Source organism: Pleurodeles waltl, chromosome 2_2, assembly GCF_031143425.1.
Source record: "Pleurodeles waltl isolate 20211129_DDA chromosome 2_2, aPleWal1.hap1.20221129, whole genome shotgun sequence".
NCBI classification, from domain to species: domain Eukaryota; kingdom Metazoa; phylum Chordata; class Amphibia; order Caudata; family Salamandridae; genus Pleurodeles; species Pleurodeles waltl.
Window position 1 is genome coordinate 403,957,645 of NC_090439.1, and position 24,188 is coordinate 403,981,832.

Consider the following 24,188-nt stretch of genomic DNA (forward strand, 5'->3'; position numbering starts at 1 on the left):
AGCCCCCTCCAGAACCAGTGGGAAAGTCACCTGCCTGAGAGACTGTGGCCTTGCACTCCCCAGCAGAGAGAAATGGGCATGCAGCCCCTCCAGAACCAGTGGGTAAGTCACCCACCTGAGAGACTGTGGCCTTGCACTCCACAGGGCAGAGCAATGGGCATGTTGCCCTCCTCCTGAACCAGTGGGGTAGCCACCCACCCAAGAGACTGTGGCCTTGCACTCCCCAGGACAGAGCAATGGGCATGGAGCACCCTCCAGAACCAGTTGGCTTGTTTCCGCATCCGGCTGAGGTCCCACCCCGAAGTGCCTGCCTATTTGCAAACTGATGCCCCTGCAGTGTACTATCCGGATGTGGTCAGGATTTGAGTAGGGTATTAGACTGTGGTCTGTGGCCATGTGGGTCCTTTGAACATTGAACTTTGTGTACATATGTACATATCTGTTTCATTGACAAATCGGATTATTGATTTTGAATTTGACCTGATTACAATCACCTTCATCTATTCCTGCTGTCCTTGCATTATTATGCTGTTTTTCGGGGACAACTTGTTTTTCGTGTGCAACTGGTTGTGTGTATGGTGTGTGTGTGTCGGGTGTGTGTCGTGCATGTGTGTATCACTATCGTTTTCCTCCCATACTCCCTTGTGTGTTAGGCGGCTACACTAGCCGTCGTCATCTTCTTCAGCGCTGGTTTTCCAGGTGGAGCATAACGGGAAAACTTGCAGTTCGGGTTACATGGCGGCATTGTTCTTCCCTGTGTCTCCGATGGTGAGTCCTTTCTCTTTTGTGATGTGTTTCCACCAGGCTTTTGATGGCGTTGGTACCACTCCGGAAAAGGTGGAGGATTGAAGTGTCTTAATATGGTGGACGGTACTTTGCCTTCCGCCTGGCTGTTGTTGGCTACCGCTGTGTTGAGTGTTGTTTCCGCCCTGGCGGTTGGTGTGGTACATTGGCTGTCTATGGGAGTTATCCCCACCATGGTCATAATTTGGCTGGACTTGCCGCCAGCCTGTTGGCGGTATTACCACCACTTTATCACTCACCGCCAGGGTCATAATGAGGGCCAAAGTCTCAATGAGACCCCCTTCCCCGCCGCAACTGGTGTAAAGTCACAGAAACCCCATGGATCACTGCACTCAAGAGCACCGCACAAGAGCTCCACAGACAATCTTGAACTTCATGTAAAGAACCTCTCCAATTGGCTAACATCAGCTCCTAACACAGTGGCTCCCCTTTAAAGCACCACCAGCAACAGGCCCACCAAGCAAGCCACATGTTTCTCCCCAGAACTCTGGGATCTCAAACAACACTGCAGAAAACTAGAGAGACACTGGCTCACTAATAAGACCCCCACCAACCTCGACTCCTTCAGGTCCGCCCTCATGGCCTACTACTTTAGACTTTGGGAAACCAAAAAAGTAGCACCAACTACACCAGAGAACTCTCCAACATCGTCAGAGAATTCTCCTGCCCCTCCGCCATGAAGAACACCATCCATCCCTCCAAAGCCCTGTGTGACAAGCCATCGGGCTACATCCACCTCATGATTTCTGACATTTACAGCAGCTTTGAGACCCAGCCCACTGACCTCGACCCCCTTGCACCTAAACCTACACTACCCTCCCTCAGATCTCCTAATGGAAGCACCTCTCTACAGAAGACACCGTCATCATCATTACCTCCATCCACTCCAGATCCCCTACGGACTCCTGAAAACACCACTTATACAACCTAGGAAAAGAAGTAATTGGCTCAGGCCTCACGGAAATCCTCAACACCTCCATCATCACAGTCACTGTCCCCAACATCTGGAAACACGCTGAGGTCAAGCCACTACCGAAGAAGCCATCAGCCGACCGCAACAAGCTCAAATATTACTGCCCTATCTCGCTTCTCCCATTTCCTTCAAAATTACTGGAAAAAGCCATCAACTGCCAGCTCACGGACTACCTTCAACACAGCAACTTACTCAACCCATCCCAAAACGGCTTCTGGCCAAATCACAGCACAAAGACTTCCATGATGACAGCAACAGAGGACATCAGGCACCTCCTCGACCTCAGGGGTACATCAGCCCTCATTCTCCTCGATCTATCAACTACATTCAACACTGTCTCCCTCCGCACTCTGATCACCAAACTCCATACCGTTGGCATTCAAGACAACACACTCAACTGGATCTCCTCCTTCCTCACCGGTCAAACACAAAGGATCCTCCTCCACCCATTCGTCTCCACCCCAAAAGACATCATCTGCAGCCTCCCCAAGGGCTCCTCCCTCAGCCCCACTCTCTTCAACACCTACAAGATGCCGCTGGCTGACATCATCTGTATCCACAATCTCCACATCATCTCTTACACAGATGACACCCAACTTGTCCTCTCCCTCACAGATGACACCACCTCCACACAAACCAACTTCCAAAACACCATGACAGACATTGTCACTTGGATGAGGTCCAACTGCCTCAAGCTTAACTCAGACAAAACAGAGATCCTCAACTTCAGAAACAAACTTCCCCTTGGGAAGACAGTTGGCGGCCCACCACCCTCAGGCCTCCACCGCACCCATTAACCACGCACCCAACCTCAGGATCATCATAGATTCCCATCTGACCATGAAGCAAAAGATCAATGCTGTCTCCTCAGCCTGCTTCAGCATCCTTTGCATGCTCTGCAAGTTATTCCATTGGATACCCATCTCCACCAAAAAAGCAGTCACCCAGGCCCTCATCTCTAGCCACCTCTATTACGGCATCACACTCTACGTCAGAACCACCAAACAGCTGCTAAACCACCTACAGCTGATCCAAAACGCAGCAACAAGAGTCATCCTCAACCTCACCAGAATGGACCAGAATCACCCCCCACCTCAGGACCCTCCACTGGCTCCCTGTACAGAAAATATGCCTCTTCAAACTCAAATTCTACCGACTGACCAGAGAGTTCCGCTCTGCCAACCTCGCTCTAGCTCACATCCCCAGCATCCACCGCACACATTTTGGAAGACCCTCCTTCTCCCACCTTGTGCCAAGACCGGGAACAACCTTCCCCTTTGCCTTCGCCCTTCTCCCTCCTTGAAGGGCTTCAGAAAGCAGCTCAAGACTTGACTCTTCAACCACCACCTTCACCAGCAAATCCCACAGCACCAAACCAGCGCCCGGAGACCCCCCAATGTGACAAGCTCATGCTCTAGAAGAAAACCCTGATTGATTGATTGATTGACTGTAATGGTAATTTCCTGGAGATCCTGTGGGAGCTCCCCATGCATGCAAGGATCCTCGCAAAGTGCCAGCAAATGAGGAATCAATAAGGAGGAGTATTTGTTGTATTAACTATAACGAGAACACAATTGGGCCAGAGTTTTTTCAAGAGAGCTTCAAGAAGATCAGCTGTTGTACCTCTTTGGCAGTAAGTGGCAATTTTAAGGTTTTTCCTCGTTGAGAGTGTGTTTACTGGTAGATTGTGAATACTAAGAGTTTTCCTGCAAAAGCCTTCATCAGGAGGTCTGTCTCTCTCAACCTTGTACATGCCACAATTTGCAACTCAGTGACTATCCATGCAGGCAGGAAGCCTCTGTCAGCCAATATAACAGCTTATCCACCTTGTCTCCCATTTGTACACCTGCCAGCATAGTTTTGCAGAGTCCAGAAGTTTTTTGCCGGAGATCTAAATTGGCCTGGGTAAGACTACGCTGCATAGCTTGTGGAGGGAATGCCCTGAGTCATCCATTCCAGACTAGCAATCTTGCCCTCAAGAAGGAGTAACTCCTCTTCTCTATGCCAGTTACCCTACAACTGGAGAACTGTTTTAAACGTCTCCCAGAGAAGAGTAGGGATGGAAGGAGTACCCATTTAGATTTCCTAATATTCCATAATAGCTCCTCTGATGCCCTCTAGAAATTCACCACCCAGGAACCACCAGGGGTTCAACCACCCCAGGACACACTCGCCCCTCCAGAAACCCCCGACACCAACAGTACTGGAGAATTGTCTGAAAGACCCCTATGAAGGATTTGAGTCTGCAAAAAAATCCTGCATCTGAGGAGGGTAGCTTAAAATAATTCTGATGGGAGGAGGTGCCATAGGGAGGGGATTAAAATGTATAATGCTGCTCGGCATGGTGCTTCAAATGCCATGCATCCACCAAGCACAGCACATCAGCTCGGGACCAAAGGCTTGCTGCATTCAGGCTGGAGGTCGTGTCTACCCCAGGTCCATTAATGCATTGAAATCTTCCCCTTAGGAAAGTGAACCCAAGCACAGTATCAACCAAGTCCTGAGACACCATCTCTGGCGTTGTGCCTAACAATTGGGGAGGTGTACATATGCTTCCTAGCATCTATGATAGTCCCTCAAGAGTCCCATATATAATCATAATTCTCCCCAAAGGGTCTGTGCACACCTCATGCACCACTAGTGGGAATGTCTTTTTAAGCAATATTGTCACATCCCTAGACACCCTTGCATAGCCTGAGTGATATACTCTGCAGTAGCCAAGCCACCCCAGAAAGAACAGTTGGCCCCCAGCAACTGTGTATCCTGGAGTATCAGAACTGCTGGGTGCTGTTTTGCATTTTTTATGATGCACCCCGCTGGATCATGTCATTTAGGTCATTCACTTTCCAAGTAACTATTGTTAGTTCCCCTGGGGGGCTGTCATGGTTACCCTGACCATTGTGTCTGACAAGGCAATAAATAGCACGGAAGAGAAACCTGAATGGGGCACAGCATTGCAAGCACAATTAACAAAACAAAACTTGAACAAACAAAACACCAACATCCCTGGGCCTCTGTGACCGGCGGAAGCCTTACTCTCATCCCACCATCCACCCTACACTTCCCCACTTCAAGCATCTGTCACCCAACTGAGAACTCAATCATAAATTCTCAACAGTTAAAACAGTTAAAACAATGTCCAGGGGTAGATCTCCTGTGGGGGGGGGTGTTCAATTACGACTCTACAGAACTCTGAGCCTGAAATGGATGACAGCATAAAGAGGGCCTCTGCAAGGTCCTCTCTTCTCTTTCCGTTCCATGTCCAGGGGAGCTATCCATAGATGTTGACCTCTGGTGCTTCCGGTGGTATGCCATTACCTCCTCTGATCTGTTCTGCTATCTGTTCCTCCTGGTGCATTGCAGCAGCTATTGCCATGGTGTGGCTGCCGAACTCTTACAGGGAATAGTGGGCAACACATGTACTTCAAGCCAAAGGACCAGGCATTCCTCCATACAAGTAAATGTGCTATCTGGAGTATCAAAGAACAAAATGTGGCTGTTATGAATGACTTTGAGGCATGCCGGGAATTGCAGCATTTAGTTGATATGCATGGCCCTAAGCTTCTCCTTAAGGGCTTGGCAAGAGCATCACTGCTGCTGTGCCTTCAGAGTGTAGTAAGGGAAGAACATGACCACAGCCCCGGCTTCCCAAGACATAGCTTCTCTGTCAGCCAAGTTCAGGAGTCTCACTATCATTGGTCTCAGAGTTTGCCCATCAGGGTAGTCTGGCAGCAAGGGACATTGTTGCATGCTCCACTACAAAGGAGGCACTGTAGCCTGGGGAACCCATGAGAATAGCCAATCTGCAATTAAGGGGTGGACCCCCACTATGCAGATATTGTTTCCCCTCAACTGCCCTATGTGTCTTCAGCCCTGGTCTCTAGGAGGCCTAGCTTGCACTGGAGGGATACCAGTGCATTATGAAAATGTTTTATAGTGTCCTCCAGCAGACAACCTCCCTCCCGTCTCTGAAACACCATTAACCATATTGCGGAGACCTGGCATAAAAAGGGCATGTCAAGACTGAGTTCCTTAATTTTACCTTCAAGCAGAGAGCGAGACTCATGGATGGCCTGAAGAATTGAAACTGTAAATTCAGCAGGGGGACCAGCTGGCTGTGTTCCCTCCCCACAGCTGTCCCACTTGTCCATTGCTGGTCAGATGAACTTGCCTATTTTCCCTGGACAGTGAGTGGCCCCTTCACTTTGCCCATTGCCCCATACCAGACTGTCCTGTCTAGCTGCAGGTGACCGTTGGGGGTTCTCAATCTCTGCAGTGCAGCAGGGGAGTTCCCCACCAGGTGTGTTCCCAATTATAAGCATCATTGAGGTGCCCAGCTTCTTGATGCTGTCCACAGGATCCCCCAGGACAACCAAAGCTCTGGGCTTGTCAGCACTCATCCAATACTCTGGCCCGTCACTCCTTCTTTCTAGGCTCAGAGGCACCCCCATGCATCATAGTCACACTCGATCTCAGGGCAGCCGACCCTTGTCCAGTACACAGGCCAGTCACCAATTTTGTAATACAGAGGGTGCAAAGCATGCTTGGCCCCCACTCAGCCTGAGTCCAAGGCCCAGGTGTGTTCACAGTTATCTCCAAACTGAGGTCCCTAGTGTCCTAGTGCAGTCCACAAGCCCTAGGGGGCACCCAAGCCTCCTGTCAGTCTCCACTCTATCAATCCTTTAGCCCTCCTCTTCCTCCTTCTAGACCCAGCGGGACCTCCGTGCCCCAGGGTCCCCTTATCATCATAAGACAGCAGTGCCCAGTCATGAGCAATATACAGGCCCCAGAGCTATCTCAGCCCCCAGTCAGCCCATGTCCAAGTCCCAGGCCATCACTGGTATCATTTATTTGCCAATCCTGCTTCTTTGCCAAGGACAGGGCCTCCTCCACATCAAGGCAGCAGCAGAAGTCATCCTCACCCAGGGGGTCAGGCCGCCGCCATCTGGGCACTTCCTCCTGACCTCACTGGAGTGATTGAAGCTTCAGGTGCTAGAGAATCACCACCTCGCTCCTCGTCCATTTACTGGGGGAGCCAGAGGCCCATTCCTACCACCATTAATTGCCTCATCAGGGCCTCTTGTGCTCCGCCAGGACCCCCACCAAGTACTACCGTACTATGGCAGCTCTCTTCAAGGTTCATCCGTTGACAACTCAATAGAGTTCACCCAAGACCATAACCCCTCACCAACCTCATGTCCTCAGATAGGACATAGGGGAGATAGGGAGTCTACACAACTGTCTCTATTCCGCATAACAGTGAGAGTCTACACAACTGTCTCTATTCCACATAGCAAGCTCAGAGCACTGGATGCAGACAGATAAAGCAGGGGCCGATGGTGGGGCTCAGAACATTGTGGTAACCATTTTGACCATCTTGACCATTGGCTACACCCCTACTGAGTCCTTTTTTGAGGTTTGAAGCAGATAGCATTTCTACTTTTCTTCCAAAAAAAACCTTTTTTCTTAAACATTGGAAATTCTAAAAGTGTTCTGTGTTTGTGATTTTCAAGAAAATACCCAAAACGTAGCAGTATTTTTTTAAATAGTGCTGTACAGGCATATTATTTTTCTCTTAAAAAAGCATGAACACATATTTTTCACGGATAGCTATGAATTTGTATAGATCGCTCATGGATGAAAAAAATAAATAATTGTTGACATTGAAAACATTTGTAAAAATGAGTAGGATACAACAAATAGGTAACCATATATTCATGAGTGAATTGTTATGGCAGTAGCAGATTTAGAAAAGCTGTATACCATTACGCTAAGTTCATCAAACCCTTCTGGTTGCAGTGAAATGTAATATATGTTGGTTGTCCATAAACATGTGAAGCCGACAGCCAATAACTGAGTTACAATTTATTTTGAATTCCTTTTATGCACTGAGAATTCATGTGACAAAATGTATTGAATAAAAAATGGGTATGAAGAACAACTATGTATTTTTGATATGTAAGCAGGTGGACATTGGTACAATTCTGAATTCGGAGTAACCCATAATATCATGCAATTCGGAGGATATTTGTAAAATATGTATGTTCTGCCACACTGGCTTATATTTGGAACATAAAATGGAGATAAATTAAAATGATAATAACAAATATTCTACTAGACTTTATTACCACAATCCTCCTGATAAATATTGACACTCCACTTGTGTGTCTGGGCCTATTGCCCACAACATGAATTACCCCAAAATGCTACAAGCAAACATGAAGTTTTTGCCTTTCAAAATTATCCATTCTAGTGAAGTGATGTGCCTGCAGTGTTTGGGTCCGAGGATTACAGAAAACTACACTGGAGTGAGTGGCAAAGTAGTTCTGAAAATCTGGTGAAAATTTGTCAAACATCACCAAAGTTATTAGCAAAACAAAAACACACTGTGGCCCATATTTATACTTTTTGCTGCAAAAATGCGCAAACTGTTGTGCTGCAGAAAGTATAGTTCCGGCTTGCGTCATTCCAAAGAGCCAGCTGGGCGCCATATCTATGGAATCCCAAAAGCCGGCACTTAGGGTGGGCTAGCGTCTAGAAAACTGACGTTAGCCGAGTGGGTGTGGCTGTACGGGGGAAGGGGGTTTTGCCTCATAACATGACGCTAGGTTGCTTAGAGGCAAAAAAAATGCCGTTAACCAGCCTAGCCTCATTTCCAGATGCAAAACCATTCATACCACATCGACTTATAAAAGGCAGGAGTCATGCCCACCACCCCAATGGCCAGTAGAGGGGACCAGTGTCCCCTGGGCATGGCTATTGCACCCAGTGCCTGCAGGGGAGCCCGTTTCAGGGCCCCCAGTGGCACTTCAAATGTTTTTTAAAAATACTTACCTATCATTACACTATTTCCCTGGGATAGGGTCCCTCCTTCTCTGATGTCCCTCTGGTGTGGGTAGGGGGGTTACTGGGGTTTGGGGTGGGCACCTGTGGACCCATTCCATGGTGTTTGACCATGGAAATTGATCCATAGGTCCCCTAACGCCTGCTCTGACCCAGGAATAATGTAATGGCTCCAAGCAGGCTCAGGACCATTATTTAGGCCCGCCTCCCACCGGTACACCTTTTTTGCATGGGTGGATAAATAAGGCGCTAGGGGCTTTGAGTAATTTTTTGGACGGGGACGCCTTCCTTGCATCTCATTGATGCAAGGTGGTTTCACGCATCCAAAAAATGGCGTTAACTCCTATATTTTAATGCTAGACAGGTCTAGCGTCAAAATATCAACATGGAGTTAAGTTTGTGCCGAATTTGCATTAAAAAAATGACTCAAGTTCAGCGCAAACAGAGTATAACCATGCCCCTGTGTTTTTGGAAATTAGGTCCTAACTATAACTACCTACTGTTTGTAGTTATGGTTAGGACCTAGTTTCTATATAAAAAGCATTTATTACTTGCCTATACCTTTGCCGCCACTTGATGAATCTTCACAAAAATTTCCCCAAAATGTTTCCAGTCACCTCTGCCGCTGGCTGGAAAGTTTTGGGGTGATCCATTTTGGGGGAATGACAAAAAAGAGGGGCGTCCCAAAACACATTTTCCCCATTCATTTTTCTATAGGAATTATGAACAGCGATAGTGCCAAAATTACTGGATGGAATTACACCAAATTTTGCAGAAAGGTAGGTCCTGGTTGAGAAAGTGACCTTTTTGTACAATGGTGTAAATCTGTTCAGTAGTTTTGGAGAAATTAAAGAAAATCCAAATGTGTATATAGGGACACAAAAGATTCAGGACCCCTCGAAATCTCATGCTGACATGCCAACACTTCAACAAGGAAGCCGTTGAAGTCTTGTCAGCCATCTTGGGACTCGACAGAAACCGAGTCCCTGAAAAAAAGAATCAAATACAAAAGGGGCCAAGGTATGAACACCCTTACCGCTTAGCTTTGGTGCTGTGGTCCCAAAGGGACCCATCCAGAGCTAAACAGCAACGTGTGATGAATCCGCAGTAAACATTTAAAAAAACAACAAGCGTAGGCTCCCGTGCTTGTTTTAAAAAAAGCCCCCGTGTGGACCTGGTCCTTAGAATACTCTTTTCTCCGACCCACAGCGCAGGGACCCCCACCTCCCTGTGGCAAATAATAAAATATGAACGAAGGCCCACTCGCCCTCCCATGCCCGGGGACCACCACCCCTGGGGCAAAAGTGCTTTTCATATCCAGGACAAATGTAATTTTCTGTGTAGGGGGCCACACAACCCCTCCCGCTCCCCAGGGACCACCACCTGTAAAGCAGGTCTCGCTGTCAAAAAGTGGAGCTTTCATCTCTGTCTTCTGCACAGAGAACAGAGATTAAATGCTTACGCAAGAAGGGAGCTTCTGTTACAAGCAGCTCCTTGCTTGCTAAAGCAATGGCACCATGAGGTATGCCTTGAGGCTTACACTGTGGTGCCAGGTAGCCATAAAGGGCATTTTGTTCTAGCTCTCTTCCTCTCACTTTTATTCTCACTCTTTCAAACAATTTCTCTTACTCAACACATGCACCCACTCACAGACCCACTCAGACACTCATGCACTTATTCACAGCCCCAATCAGACCCTCACGCACCATCTCATAGACCCACTCAGACTCTCACACACCCACTCACAGACCCACTGAAACTCTCATGCAGCCACTCACAGACCTGCACAGACACTGACGCACCCACTAAGACACTGATGCACGCACTCTCGATCCCAGACAGAGATTCTCACAGCCACTCTCACCCCATATACACCCTTGTACACCTATTCTCGCACCCAGAGAGATAAGCTGCTGCCAACTCCCAAAGGGTTGTGTGCAGACTAGGGTTGGGTGATTAGGGTGTTAGCCACAGGGACTGGATCTAACCCAGGCCAGGCCTTGCGGGCAACCCCTGCTGCGCATGGGCGAAAGCTGTGCATGGTGTGAGGTTGAGTGCTTTTAGGGGGTTGGCCTCTGGGCCTGGCCATGGTGGTGGTTTCCTCCCTGTGAGTTTGGCAGTCCAGCATTGGGACCGCCAAACTCGTAATGACCCTGAAAAACAGAAAAACAACACAGACCACCAAACACAAACAATACACCAAAATCATACTCCATAGAACAATATAATAGTGTTAAAAATACCACAGAGCATATTACCATAATACAGAAAAAGTTGAACCTGCTGGATAATTCATGTTATACAGAACCTGGACAATTACATTTTACACGTAAACTGAGGGAATTTGTGGTGAATCTCTTCTATACATCGGTGACGTAGAGAGTCAGCTAATGTGAGAGCATGAAAGATATTATCACCATAGAGTTCTGCGGTGTTTTGCAGAAGGACACGACAATCAAGCGAAAAAGTGAAAGAGGAGGACATAATGTACCTCGTTTAATCCATCAAAACATCTCGACCCGACACTGAATATTATTGATAGAAAAGGAACTGCTCACCGCCTACATCATCAAGATGAAAAATAGGTGTATAAGTTCCGTGTGAAGACATGAAGGCTTAGCTCTCAGAAAGGCTTTTCAGTTCTTCAGCTCATGACTTTCCCCAGAAAATGCCTTTCGTCGAAGGGGAATGTCAAATGCATTTGTTGCCTTGATGATCAAAGCCTACTGATAAGAGCCTTATAGAGCTATCAAATTTCACATCACACCTAACATTAATGACATTTGAGATTTCATAAATTTGGACTTTGCTTTTCGCATGTTTTTCCTCTCATTACCCATTTACAGGAGTGATATGCAGCAAATGTAAATGCTACTCGTCCTTTTTGCTTTTTCTAATGAGTGTGACTCAAGCACAGCTTGTCAAACCAATTATAACAGTTGATTGCCATAGCAACAATCTGTAATTAATGTCTTTTTGAATCAAAGTATTTTGGGATAATAGCTACACAAACGAGCACTATAAGTACAGAGATTATGTTAAGCTACCTTGCTATTCGGATGTCTCCAGAGCGCATTTGAATTACAACACTATGCAGGATTCGAGATGTCCGATATGATGATAGTGAGAAGAAAATTATCTTTCTGAACTCATAGTTCCAAATATTGTATGCTTTACAAACGTGACCTTAGCTCAAGTGCTTTTTAGGTCTCGCCTGCAGAGTGGAAGGCAGATTGTAACCAATAGATAACATACATTTACAGTAGATTTTCTATTGGCCCTATAGTCAGGATTGAATGACTTGTTGTCTCTTTCTAGTCTCTGCTCTTGATTTGATGGCTTTCTTCCCTATAGTTGTGCTTGCCCTGCCCAAGCCTATTATGCTCTCACAATGGTCTGATTAGTTAAGTTGTATCCTTTTACTGCTGAGTATAGGGGACGCGTTCTTTTTAACTTGTCAGCACTCAGTGGAGGCCCCTGTCTTTTGTTCATCTCTCACCCCCTTATTTCCACTAACTACCCAGTCCCTCACTCTCCCTGCATGCTCTCTATTTATTAATCTCCCCGTTCCCCATCCTGGCCCTTGTTTCATGTAATAAAAATCCTCATCCCAGTGATTGCTTGGAATAGCATGCAATGGATTGGAATAAAGTGCAGTGGCATACAGTGTTTTGGCTAACAGTGGAGTGGGGTACAGTGGAATGTTATACATCGGAATAGTGTGCAAAGGAGTGGGTTACAGTATGGGGTAGAGTGGAATGGCATAGAGGTGAATAGCATAGATTTGAGAGGCATAGAGTTAGTTGCTTAAACTGAGTAGTGCATACTGGAGTAGCGTAGAGTGGAGCGGGGTGCAGTGGAGTGGCATAGAGTGGAGTGGCGAGTAGTGAAGTGGTCTAGAGTAGAATAGCACACAGTGGAGTTTTATAGAGTATATTGGTGTGGAGTGGGGTGGCGTACAGTAGAATAGTGTACCATAGAGTTGTAAATAGGAGAGTAGTGTAGCATGCAGTGTGGTACAGAGTAACAGCATACAGTAGAGTAGTGCTGAGTAGCATTGAGTGCAGTAGAGTGGAGGGGCATACAGTGGCAGGAGGTATATTATACTAGCATACAGCAGAATAGCATAAAGAGGAGTGTCTTAGAGTGGAGTGGTGCAGAGTGGAATAGCGCATAGTGGAATGGCATACAGAGGAGTGACATAGAGTGGAGTGGCATAGAGTGGAATAGTGTATAGTGGAGTGGCGAGAGTGGTATTCTATACTGTGTGATAGTGCAGAGTGGAGTACGGTAGAGTGGAGAAGCATCCAGTGGGGTGACACAAACTGGAGTGTTTGTGACACAATGGAAGGAAATGTGGAAATTGGCCAAGAGATGCAGAGCCTCCTATTATTCAGTCATATCAAACACAGCCACTAAGCGACAAATATCTGCGGGAAAGGACAAGGAAGCCAAACAAAAACAAACCTTCCAACAACAAGGCCAACTTATAACTTAGGTTCAATCTCAAACACAGACTTGGTCACAGTTGATTCAGACTTGTAATTCCACTACTGTAGAGTCCATAGGCCACTTAGATCTTTGTGATACAATTGGCATTGTCTTATTAGAAAAAACTAAAGCTTATTTTGGACTGACTTTATTGAATTGAGAGCCATTTTGCAGAGCTATTGAAAGAACAATTGCCTATTATTGATAGGGAGAAATTATGCTCACTAGCTTGTAATTCTTTTTGCTGTCCAGGGGCCAGTAGTTTACAGTTGATAAATAAGCTGTATGAAACAAATAAGGTTGACCCCAAACAATCATTATTAAATAAAACAGCTGTGGTAGGGGGTGATATTGGCTGTACTGATGCAATTGATGTATGTAACTAATGTAGGTTAAAATAGTTCAATTGGAAAGCGGGCAGAAGAGCAAATCCTAATAAACAGAGGGGCTAGTGGTTTTGATGATGTCCCTAATAAGGAGCTATTGAGCTTACCACCAGCAGCCTTCCCTTATGTTTTGGTTCTGGCAGGTGCCACCCCCCTCAGACATAACCAATCAGAAACATAGAAACAATTACAAACTAGAACTGCTCATTGGCTTGGCAAGCATATGTGTTTCAATGTAAGAGGCCTTAATGAGATTCTCAAGGTGGTAAGGGATGGGTGGCTGTGATAGTCTAGTAGAGATTTTGATGGGAACTGTATTGTTATAAAGATCTGTTCAAATAGGTTTACAACCATAAGTGACCTAGCTGATATCAAAGGACTAGGAGTAGAAGGGTCTATCTCCAAAGACACAATGTTATCATTACAAAAAAGGGATCCAGGGAATGCCATTGACAAACTCATGGATGTAGTATCCCACACAGTAGGGAGGCTCCTGAAAGAAGTTATGGACAAGTTGATTTAGTCATCCCTCCAGGTCATCTAAGCCAGTGAGGAGTATGCAGTATCATGGAACATTGCAGGGTTACAGAATAAACTGACTAGCCAGGATTGGCTTAATACTACCCTAACATCTCAAATAATTTGTGTTGAATAAACTTAGTAGGTGTTAGAAATGGGGTCTTTGGTTGACAGTCAGGTTACCCCCTGTCCAAGCAAGGACCCTCACTCTAGTCAGGATAAAGAAGAATCACCCTCAGTTAACCGCCGCTCACTCCCTTGATAGCTTGGCACAACAGGCAGGCTTAACTTCAGAGTCTAGGTGTAAAGTATTTGTATCAACACACAGAGTAACTCAGTGAAAACATTGCAAAATGACACAACACAGGTTTAGAAAAATAGGAAATATTTATCTAAACAGAACAAGGCTAAAATGATAAAAATGCAACATACACAAGTCAAGTTATTCATTTTAAAAGCAAAAGAGTCTTAAATACTTGAGAAAACAGTAAAACAACTGTTAGCATTGAAAAGTCGCTGGGCAGCATCAAAATAACACACACGGGCGAGTGTGCGTCGAAAAAGGTTAGCGATGCGTCGATTTCTCACCTTCGAGCGAGACCATGTATTGTTCTCCTCCTCTGGTCAGGTCGGTGTGCATCATTTTCCCTCTCTGCAGGACAGTGATGTGTCGATCCAGGCAAGCATTCAGGCCTGGGCAGGCTTTGTGTCATTTTTCTGCACCCAGCAAGGTTTGTGTCGAAAATACTGCTGCACGGTATCAACAAAACCGTTTTATGTGGGTTGCGACGTTATCAGCCTCTGTCAGCAGGTGTTGCACGTCATTTCTCCAGCTGTGTGCGTCGATCTTTCAGCCACGATCCCAGTGGAGTGTTAATTTTTGCTGCGAACCTGGCAGAGTGTCATTTTTCAGCTGTGTCTCGGAAGGTGAGTCTATATTTTCCCGACAGTCTGTGTGTGGATTTTCAATCTTGGTCTGCCATCTTCTCCTGTCAAGGCCCCAGGAACTGGATAGGGTACCACTTGGCAGGGCAGGAGTCTCAGCAGAGAGCCCAGGTGCTGGCAGAAGAAGTATTTGATGGCCCTGAGACTTTAACAACAGGAGGCAAGCTCAGGACAAGCCCTTGGAGATTTCTTCAAAAGCAGGAATACACAACAAAGTCTAGTCTTTGTCCCCTTGCACAGGCAGAAGCAGCAACTGCAGGATAGCTCCACAAAGCACAGTCACAGGCAGGGCAGCCCTTCTCCTCAGCTCTTCAGCTCTTCCCCAGGTAGAGGTTCTAAAGTCCCTGGTTTTGGGTGCTCTTCTTATACCCATTTGGCCTTTGAAGTAGGCTTTCTTCAAAAGAAAGTCTCTCTTGTTTGTGAAATCCTGCTATGCCCAGGCCAGGCCCCAGATACACACCAGGGGTTTGGAGACTGCATTGTGTGAGGGCAGGCACAGCCCTTTCAGGTGTAAATGACTACTCCTCCCCACCTTCCTTGCTCAGATGGCTCATCAGGATATAAATGCTACACCCCAGCTCCTTTTGTGTTACTGTCTAGAGAGAGGTGCAAACAGCCCAACTGTCAAACTGACCCAGACGGGGAATCCACAAACTGCCAGAGCCACTGAAATGGTTAGAGCAAGACAATGCCCACTTTCTGAAAGTGTCATTTTCAAACACACAATCTCAAAACCAACTTTACTAAAATTATGTATTTTAAAATTGCGAGCTCAGAGACCCTGAACTCCACATGTCTATCTGCTCCCAAAGGGAATCTAGGCTTTATTCATTTCTAAAGGCAGCACCCATGTTAACCTATGAGAGAGATAGGTCTTGCAACAGTGAAAAACGAATTTGGCAGTATTTCACTGTCAGGACATATAAAACACATTAGCATATGTCCTACCGTAAACATACACTGCACCCCGCCCATGGGGCTACCTAGGGTCTACCTTAGGGGTGTCTTACATGTAAGAAAAGGGAAAGTTTAGGCCTGGCAAGTGGGTACACTTGCCAAGTCGAATTGGCAGTTAAAATCTGCACACAAAGACGCTGCAGTGGCAGGTCTGAGCCATGTTTACAGGGCTACTAAAGTGGGTGGCACAACCAGTGCTGCAGGCCCACTAGTAGCATTTGATTTACAGACCTTGGGCACCTCGAGCATGCCAGTCATGGAAATCCAATTACACCTACATTTTACATAGGAGCACTTGCACTTTACCACTGGTTAGCAGTGGAAAAGTGCCCAAAGTAAAAAAATAAAAAAACAGCAAAAACAGAGTCCAGCACACACAAAAACCTGGAAAACAGAGGCAAAAAGTTAGGGGCGACCACGCCAAGGATGCCAAGTCTAATATTAAGTGTCACCTTTACATGTTGAAAGTATTTGTTCCCTGTTTACAGCAGCACTTCCAACATCAATCAACCATGCTGAGGGCGACTTACAACTAGTGATTTCTAATCTTGTACAGGCAACTATGAAAAAAACATTTACATTCTCCCCATATTATCAGTTTGTTTTATTGAGTCTTAAGGGGGGCTATTTAATGATTTTAGTCAACGAAGGCAATAATTTGTTTTATTGTACCCTGTGCATGGTTGTTTGTGCTTATCTAATCATATAGGCAGGAGATTTTAACATTTAACAATTTAGTTGTCCATCAGGTAGGGTGTGTGGCCTCACCAACAGGGAAGGCATTTTACATTTTCAATATAGTATGTATGGAATAAGCCTAAATACTTTAATGCATTTTATATGACTTACTACTATTAGAAGCATAGCCAGGGGATGTTAAAACTCAGATTCATGCAATTGTCAGTTGGGGCACACATTCCACAATAGATCATTTTTAGTTCCACAATAGAAAATTTGATTAGCAACATTGAGTTGGGATAAACTGCTGTAAGTAATCACAATCCAATTGTGTTAACACTGTCCATTCAAATGGATTATGAAGTAAACCCACCAACGGTACAACAAATTGAACCTGTAAGACCAAATGAAGTTTAGATTACATGAGCTGGAATTGATCCTACACATGTAATTGGGAAGTTGCTAAATCAAATGTCAGTAGAATTTGATGTTTGTTTGGCCTCTATTGTAGATAATGATGACTTGGTTCTTTTTTTTTGGAACACCTAATTCATTTTTGGTATGTCAGGCTAAGTCAGGGACTCATGTTAAGCATGGTTGGTTTAATCATGAATACATCAGGCCTTAAAGGATCTGAGGGAGGTCCTGAAGTGTGTTCCTAAAGACCCACTTGTCATTAAAATGTTACGGAAACAGTAGTATTAGAAATTGGCAATGAGGAAAAGGGAATTGAGGGAGGAGGCCTGGGTGGATTTGACATAGGCCACTGAGATTGGTGATATTACATTGTATTAGAAGAATGTTGCTGTCCCTTTTCTCAAAAGTGAATCTTGCCCTGACTTAACATTGCACGTATCATTACAAAAGTGGGTAGAATACTTTGAAGGGATGTTTGATCCATTGCCACATAGTAACCTAAGGTCTTCAATGACCCTAGTTGATCCAGTAGAGAGCCCTCCTTTGGTGCCTACCCTCGCTCTTGATTTCAGGCTCAAAGTTCTTGAGCATGCAATGCATAAATGTACCGGGGGAAAGCACCCCCTCCCAATGTTGTCCTAGTTGATGCCTTTTTAAGTATGGTGGAGTTGTGAGTTCCAATACTTCCCATCCTTTTTAATGTAGCAATTTTGGGCTCTGTTCCCTCTACATGGTCAAAGTTCCAATTAATAAGAAGGGCAACAGAACCCACCAAAAGTGCTACCATCCCCTTTCCCTTCTAGACTCCTCTGTCAAGCTTATGGTCAGGGTTGTTTTATATAAGGTAGAGGGCTGAGTGCCATTTCATGGCAGGCTCTGTATAGCTTTAAGAGGGGAGTACGGATGGTGAAACTGTGTTGAAACTTTGAACTCCTAATTGGGAAATATGCAAAAGCTAAGGCTGGTGCTCTTTATATGTATTTTGCCAGCCTTAGTAGAACATTAGATTTATTGGACCACTTGAGTGTCTTGCACAAGTTGGATTTGTACGGAGCTCCTAGTGACTTTGTCACTCTACTATCAAGGTTTTACAATAATCTCTCCTCTCAAGTAAAATATGGCCCCAATGGTGAATTTTTACCTCCATTTCGCATCAAGCAAGGTGTCAGACAGAGGTGCGTTTTGGCCTCTTTTCTATTTTACCTCTATATAAATGGGGTCAGTGATGCTCTACATGTTGTGAAAGCTGACATCCTTGTTATAGCTGGTTGCCCATTGGCTGTGTTGCTGTATGCAGATGACATAGTACTATTGTCTAGGACTGCTGTCGGACTGCAGCAGTTAATGGATTGTTTTCCCGGTTTTATGGTAGCGAAACAATGACAGATTAACAAATCTAAAATATTAACAATGATTTGTGAGAAAACCGCAAGGATTACTAGACAGTTTTGTTTAGATGGCATGCCCAATACTTGGGTAAATTCATTTTGCTACCTGCAGATTCTTTTTTCTGGCTCTGGATCCTAAGTCAAACATATTCAGAATACCCGGCTCAAGGTGAAAAGAGTGTGCAAGGGCATGTTCAGATTTTATTGTAAACTTAGCAGTCACCCTGTTAAGGAAAGGGCTAAAATTTACAAAGCTGGAGCTCATGCTACAGCCACCTAATAGCACACTTCAGGTGGAAGAAAATGCATTTTTAAGGTGCCTTTTGTGCGTCCCCCCCCTTCTTCATCATCTACCATTATTCATAAAAAAGTAGGGTTGAGCCATTTAGAGAATACATTACTGACATTCCGTCTGGGCTAAACCCTAGACTGTATTTACACGAGCGACTATACAAGACTGTTTAATATTAGAGCATGTATTTAAAATACCATGGGTGCCCTGTATTAATGATACTCTCCTGTTGGTGTTGGGTTCCCCAGGCTGCAAGCCCCAGTTGGTATCTTATTGTTAAGGTAATCAGAGGTCAGGCATCTGTTTTTTTACAAGAAGGCAAGAATGCAGATGTTTAAGGAGGAGGCAAAACAAATAGTTGAGGCAAATATTTCTTATGCCATGCTTGATAGATTTCAATCACATGTATCTTTGGCAACAAACTCCCAACATTGGTTGGTTTTAACGAGACTGCATTTAGGCACTGTACATCATCTAGTGTCATTCTCCAAAATTATTCAGTGGGATAGACTGCCTTACCCTTGCCTGTGTGATGGTTTGTCATAACAGTGCACTTTGCACTTAATGTTTTGTTGCAAATTTTATCAGAACATAAGGCAGTTGTTTTTAAAAAGTTGTATTAATTGTAACATTCCGGATAATCAAAATGCTATGTATTGCCTATATATTGGAAACACCAGACATATGTTTTAATGTGGCTTCCTACATTTGCAACACAATACGCATCAGGAAACATTTTAAACCTGATGATATGCACCACGAAATTCTGCCTTACGTCTGCTATAGCACTATCATTTTATTAATGATTTTTGGAGGAACTTTAAAAAAAAATGTTTTATACTAGCCATGTTGTTTTTTGATGTATTGTATTGTTTTTTACCGTGTCTCATGGCCTGTATTATAATTTACTGTATTGTTTTTTGTGCTTTTATGGTCTATTATATAGTACTAAAATAAAGATTTGAACTGAACTGAACTGATTGGAGTGTCATAGAGTGGAATGGTGTAGGGTGGAGTGGCATTGCGTGGAGTACCTTAGAGTGGAGTGGGGTAGAGGAGAGGGGTGTAGAATGGAGTGGTAAACAGTGGAGTGGTGTACAAAGAAATATTGTAAGTAGAGTGGCGTACAGTAGAGTGGCATAAAGTAGAGTGGCATACATTGGGGTAGCATAGAGTGGAGTATCATAAAGTGGAATTGAATACAGTAGAATACTGTAAGGTGCATTGGTGTACAGTTTAATGGCATACAGTGTAGTGGCATAGAGTGGAATGATGTACAGTTCAGTGACATAGAGTGTAGTGTAGTGGAATTGACTGGGAAACACTGGAATACTATAGGATGCAGTGGCATATAGTGAAGTGAAATAGAGTGAGGTGGTATAGAGTGTAGTGGTGTAGAGTGGAGGAGTTACAGTGGAGTGGCTTATGTTTGAGAGGCTTGGAGTGAAGTGGCATAGAGTGAAGTGAGGTACAGTGTAGTGGTGTACAGAATAATAGCATTGAGTGGGTTGGTGTACAGTGGAGTGTCGTAAAGTAGAGTGTTGTAAAGTGAAATAATGTACTGTGAAGTGTTACAGAGTAGAGTGGGCTAGAGTGTAGTAGGATAGATTGTAGCAGTGTGCAGTATAATGGGTTATATAGAGAGGAGTAGAGCACCGTTTTGTAGAATTCAATGGCGTACAGTGTAATAGCATAGAGTGAAGTGGCATATAGTGGAGTAGTGCACAATGGCTTGGTGTAGCGTGGAATAACAAAGTTTACTGGCATACAGTGGATTGTCACAGAGTGGAGTGGTGTATAGTGGAGGTACTTACGGCAGGGTGGTGTAGATTAGAGTGGCGTATCCTGGAATAGCACATTGTGCAGTTGTGTACAGTGAAGTTGCATACAGTGGAGTGTCACAGAGTACAATAGTGTGGAATATAGTTCTGTTGAGTGGTCTTGCATACAGTGGAATAGCATATAGTGGAGTAGCATAGAGTGTAGAGGGGTACAATGGAGTGGCGTAGACTGGTCTGTTGTAGAATGGAGGGTCTTACAGTGCAACAGCGTACAGTGGAGAGGTGTAGAGTGGAGTGGCATTGAGTCCTGTAGAGTGGAGTGGCATGGAGTGGTGTAGAGTGGAGTTGTATAGAGTAGATTAGCATACAGTGGATTGGCATATAATGCAATGACGTAGAGTGTAATAGCGTAAAGTGTAAGTGACGTAGAGTGGAGTGGCATAGAGTGGAGTGAAGTAAGGGGGAGTGTGGTAACTAAAACAGACATAGCATGAACATGTGCGAATGGATGTATAAGCACTGTGTGTGGAATATGCATTGTGAGGTGTAAATGGTAATTATTGGAAATAGACTATGAATAGTGTGAGTAGTGTTAAAGGTGTAAGTTTAAAAATATGTAGTTAGATTTTGTGCCGTGGTACCACAGTTATGCAGTACACGTGGAAGAGAAGTCAGTATGTGATTGACTAATGGCTGTTTTACCAAAGGTAAAAGACAGCCGTGTAATTTCTTGCACAGTTTGGCTGCCTGCATTTCTCTGCATTGCTCAGAGCACATTTCAGAGAGCATATGAAACTAGACATTGATAGTTTGGTACACCCATTTGAATGCATCTTTTTATTAATTCCTTACCATGAGACGATGGTCCCCCAGGTGTAATTTAAAAAAAAATGTCTTTAAATATTTTTTTCTGATGGCATCACCTTACGTACCATGGGAATATAGCATTATACATAAAAAGCACATCCCCCATGGTTCACCGTTAACTACCATGCGTAATATTACTAATGTGGAGAGTTTGAGGTGAAAATAAATGTTTAACCCAATGTGGGCTGCATTCCTTCATTTGTAGAATGCATGTAATGAATTAGAGTAACTGGATGGATTTTTATGTCGCTTTGTCTCCCTGGACATTTTAGAGCACTATTCCCTTTGAGTGGATTGTTTGGACTTAAAAAAGTTTATGAGGCAAAATCCCAAGCTTTTCTTTTCACTGTAAGGGGCACCTTCATCTTCTACCCTCTACACTCATCTCTATTTATTTATTAGGGGGCATATTTATACTCTGTTTGCACCAAATTAGCGTCATTTTTTTTTACTCTTATTCGGTGCAAAACTAACTCCATATTTATACTTTGGTGCTAGATCCGTCTAGTGCCTAATTTGTGGAGTTAAAGTCATTTTTTGGTAATGGAGACCTACCTTGCCTTAATGAGATGCAAGGTAGTCGTTCCCGTGCAATTCCTTTTAACAGAGACATCCGTGGCACTGAGGACTTCCACCACCGCGATATAGGTAATCCTAAATATAGTAGATGGTTGTTCAAGCTTGAACCTTAAAAGGAAAGACCCCGTATTGGTGTGCCCTCTCTGAACCAGTGCTGTTTTTTTAATGGCGAATCCCCAGGTAATACAAATAGCTCTTAACATGAGACAGCCGCTCACAGCACATTTACTTGCACATGGTCTTACGATCCAGGATGGTCCAGTCACGTTTGTGGTGGCCGCCCATGCAGCGTATAGAACAGAACTTTTCTACTCCTGGGTCACATTCCCAGAAGTTGATGGGAATACAAATGCATTTAACACATACAAGGTTGCGAACGCGCCTGACCAGTACAGGGCGTACGTATACCTAGAGATACCTCTATCTTATCAAGAACATAATAATTGGCTTGATGGCGCCCTACCCCATACTATATTGCCAGTAAGGTTAGGTCCACTGAGTAATGATGGTCCGACCTGGCGTTTATTGGCCACATATACACCACATCCTGTGGTTGCAAATATGCCGGTGGCTGAAGTTCGTCGTTTATATACAGACTTATCGGCTACATATAGACGCTTAGTACAATTTGTGATGCAGACATTAAATACAAACCCAGCGCGTGCTGCTCCAGCACAACCACATGCAGTAGCTCCAGGTATAAACCCGGTGACTGTAAACTCTATCATGGGTAAAGTTCCAGCAAAAAAGGGGAGGAGACTCCATTTTGGCTGGCACAGAAAATTAATACGCTGGAGTCGGTATTTCCCCATACGGGACCTCAGGACATACATAGAATATTAACTATGTGTTTACCATTTGGCATGGTTCCCACAGTGGAACATTGTAATACACGGGGTACGGGGTTTGCCGCGCTCTACACAACGGCACACGGTACACCGACATTAGCAAACCTACCGAAAGTGCTTAAACAGATTCAGGATGAATACGGGGCTGCCCCAGCCTTAGATTTAGGAATGCAACTGATGGGCAACTTTGCCACGGTTTCTTCAATAATATTAAGTAATCTTAAAGGGGAGGCAGTTGCACTTGCGGTGCGTATGTGTCTTCGTGACGTCCCGCAACTAGATCAGGAGCGGGAACTGCCTAAAATAATAGCGGAAACATATTCCAGTATTGGTCGAGATAGCCTAGGGGCTAGACCGCAAAAAACACAGTTTCAGGGAAAAGTCAGTAAAGAAAATGCTAAACAACAACCTGAGGGTAGTAAGAAACGCTGGGAGAAAAAACAACAGACACCTAAAAAAGAAAGGGGAGAATCTCCGCCCACGGAGACCCCGCAGACTAGGTATAATCTCAGAAATAGGGATAATTTGAAAACGCCTGTTAGATATCAGTACACTGATACACGCCAATCTCGTTCCTTTCAGGACTAATCGGAAAAGAGAAATGAGAGAGGTGGGCGGTCAGAGCGGCGAACAGAGTACGTGAAACCGAGACAGGACTCACAATGCTCTTCTGAGGTTTCTGTCAAGAAGGAAGAGAAACCGCTACAACAAAAACAACAGTTTAAAAAGAAAAAAGTGGCGGCAGTCTCAGTTAGACATGCCACTCAGGAAGAGAGTTCGCTTGAAGAACAAGACTTGGGCACTAGCACTGCTAGACAGCGCGGTAGAGGTCACAATAGTTTGCCGGACTCTTCTAGAGCATCTGGAGGTGAAAGCAACTGATGACTTCATACAAGTTGAAACAGCACATATGCGTGTCTCCGAACCCGATAGGGTGTATACAGTGACTTCACAATTGGAAGGAGACATTGAACCCACTATAAACGCGATCTTTTGGGATTGTGTAGTCAAGATATATGACATCTTTAAAACTCAAACTGCCTTTGTCATTTATATATGAGACCACACTGTGTATGAGAGAACTGGTTGGGATCTGAGTGACCACAACTTCCCTGGGAAGCACTAAGATGTCATGTGCCCAATTGTCTCTTCCCTTTGGGAGAGATGAGGCACTGCTAGTTAGCTGGAGCTCAACCCGGATTCGGGGTGACAAGGGTCCTCTGCCGTGGGTTAGACTTAGTCCCCCACACTGCAAACGATCTTGCCACCCAAAAATCCAGTAGTCTCATTAGGATAATGAGAGCCTACGCGACACCTCCTTGCCCTTCCCTTTGGCAGCTGGTGGTGGCTCCTTGTCCTTCACTTTTGCAGCTTGTGGTGCCTCCTTGCACTTTCCTTTTTCAGCTGGTGGTGCCTCCTT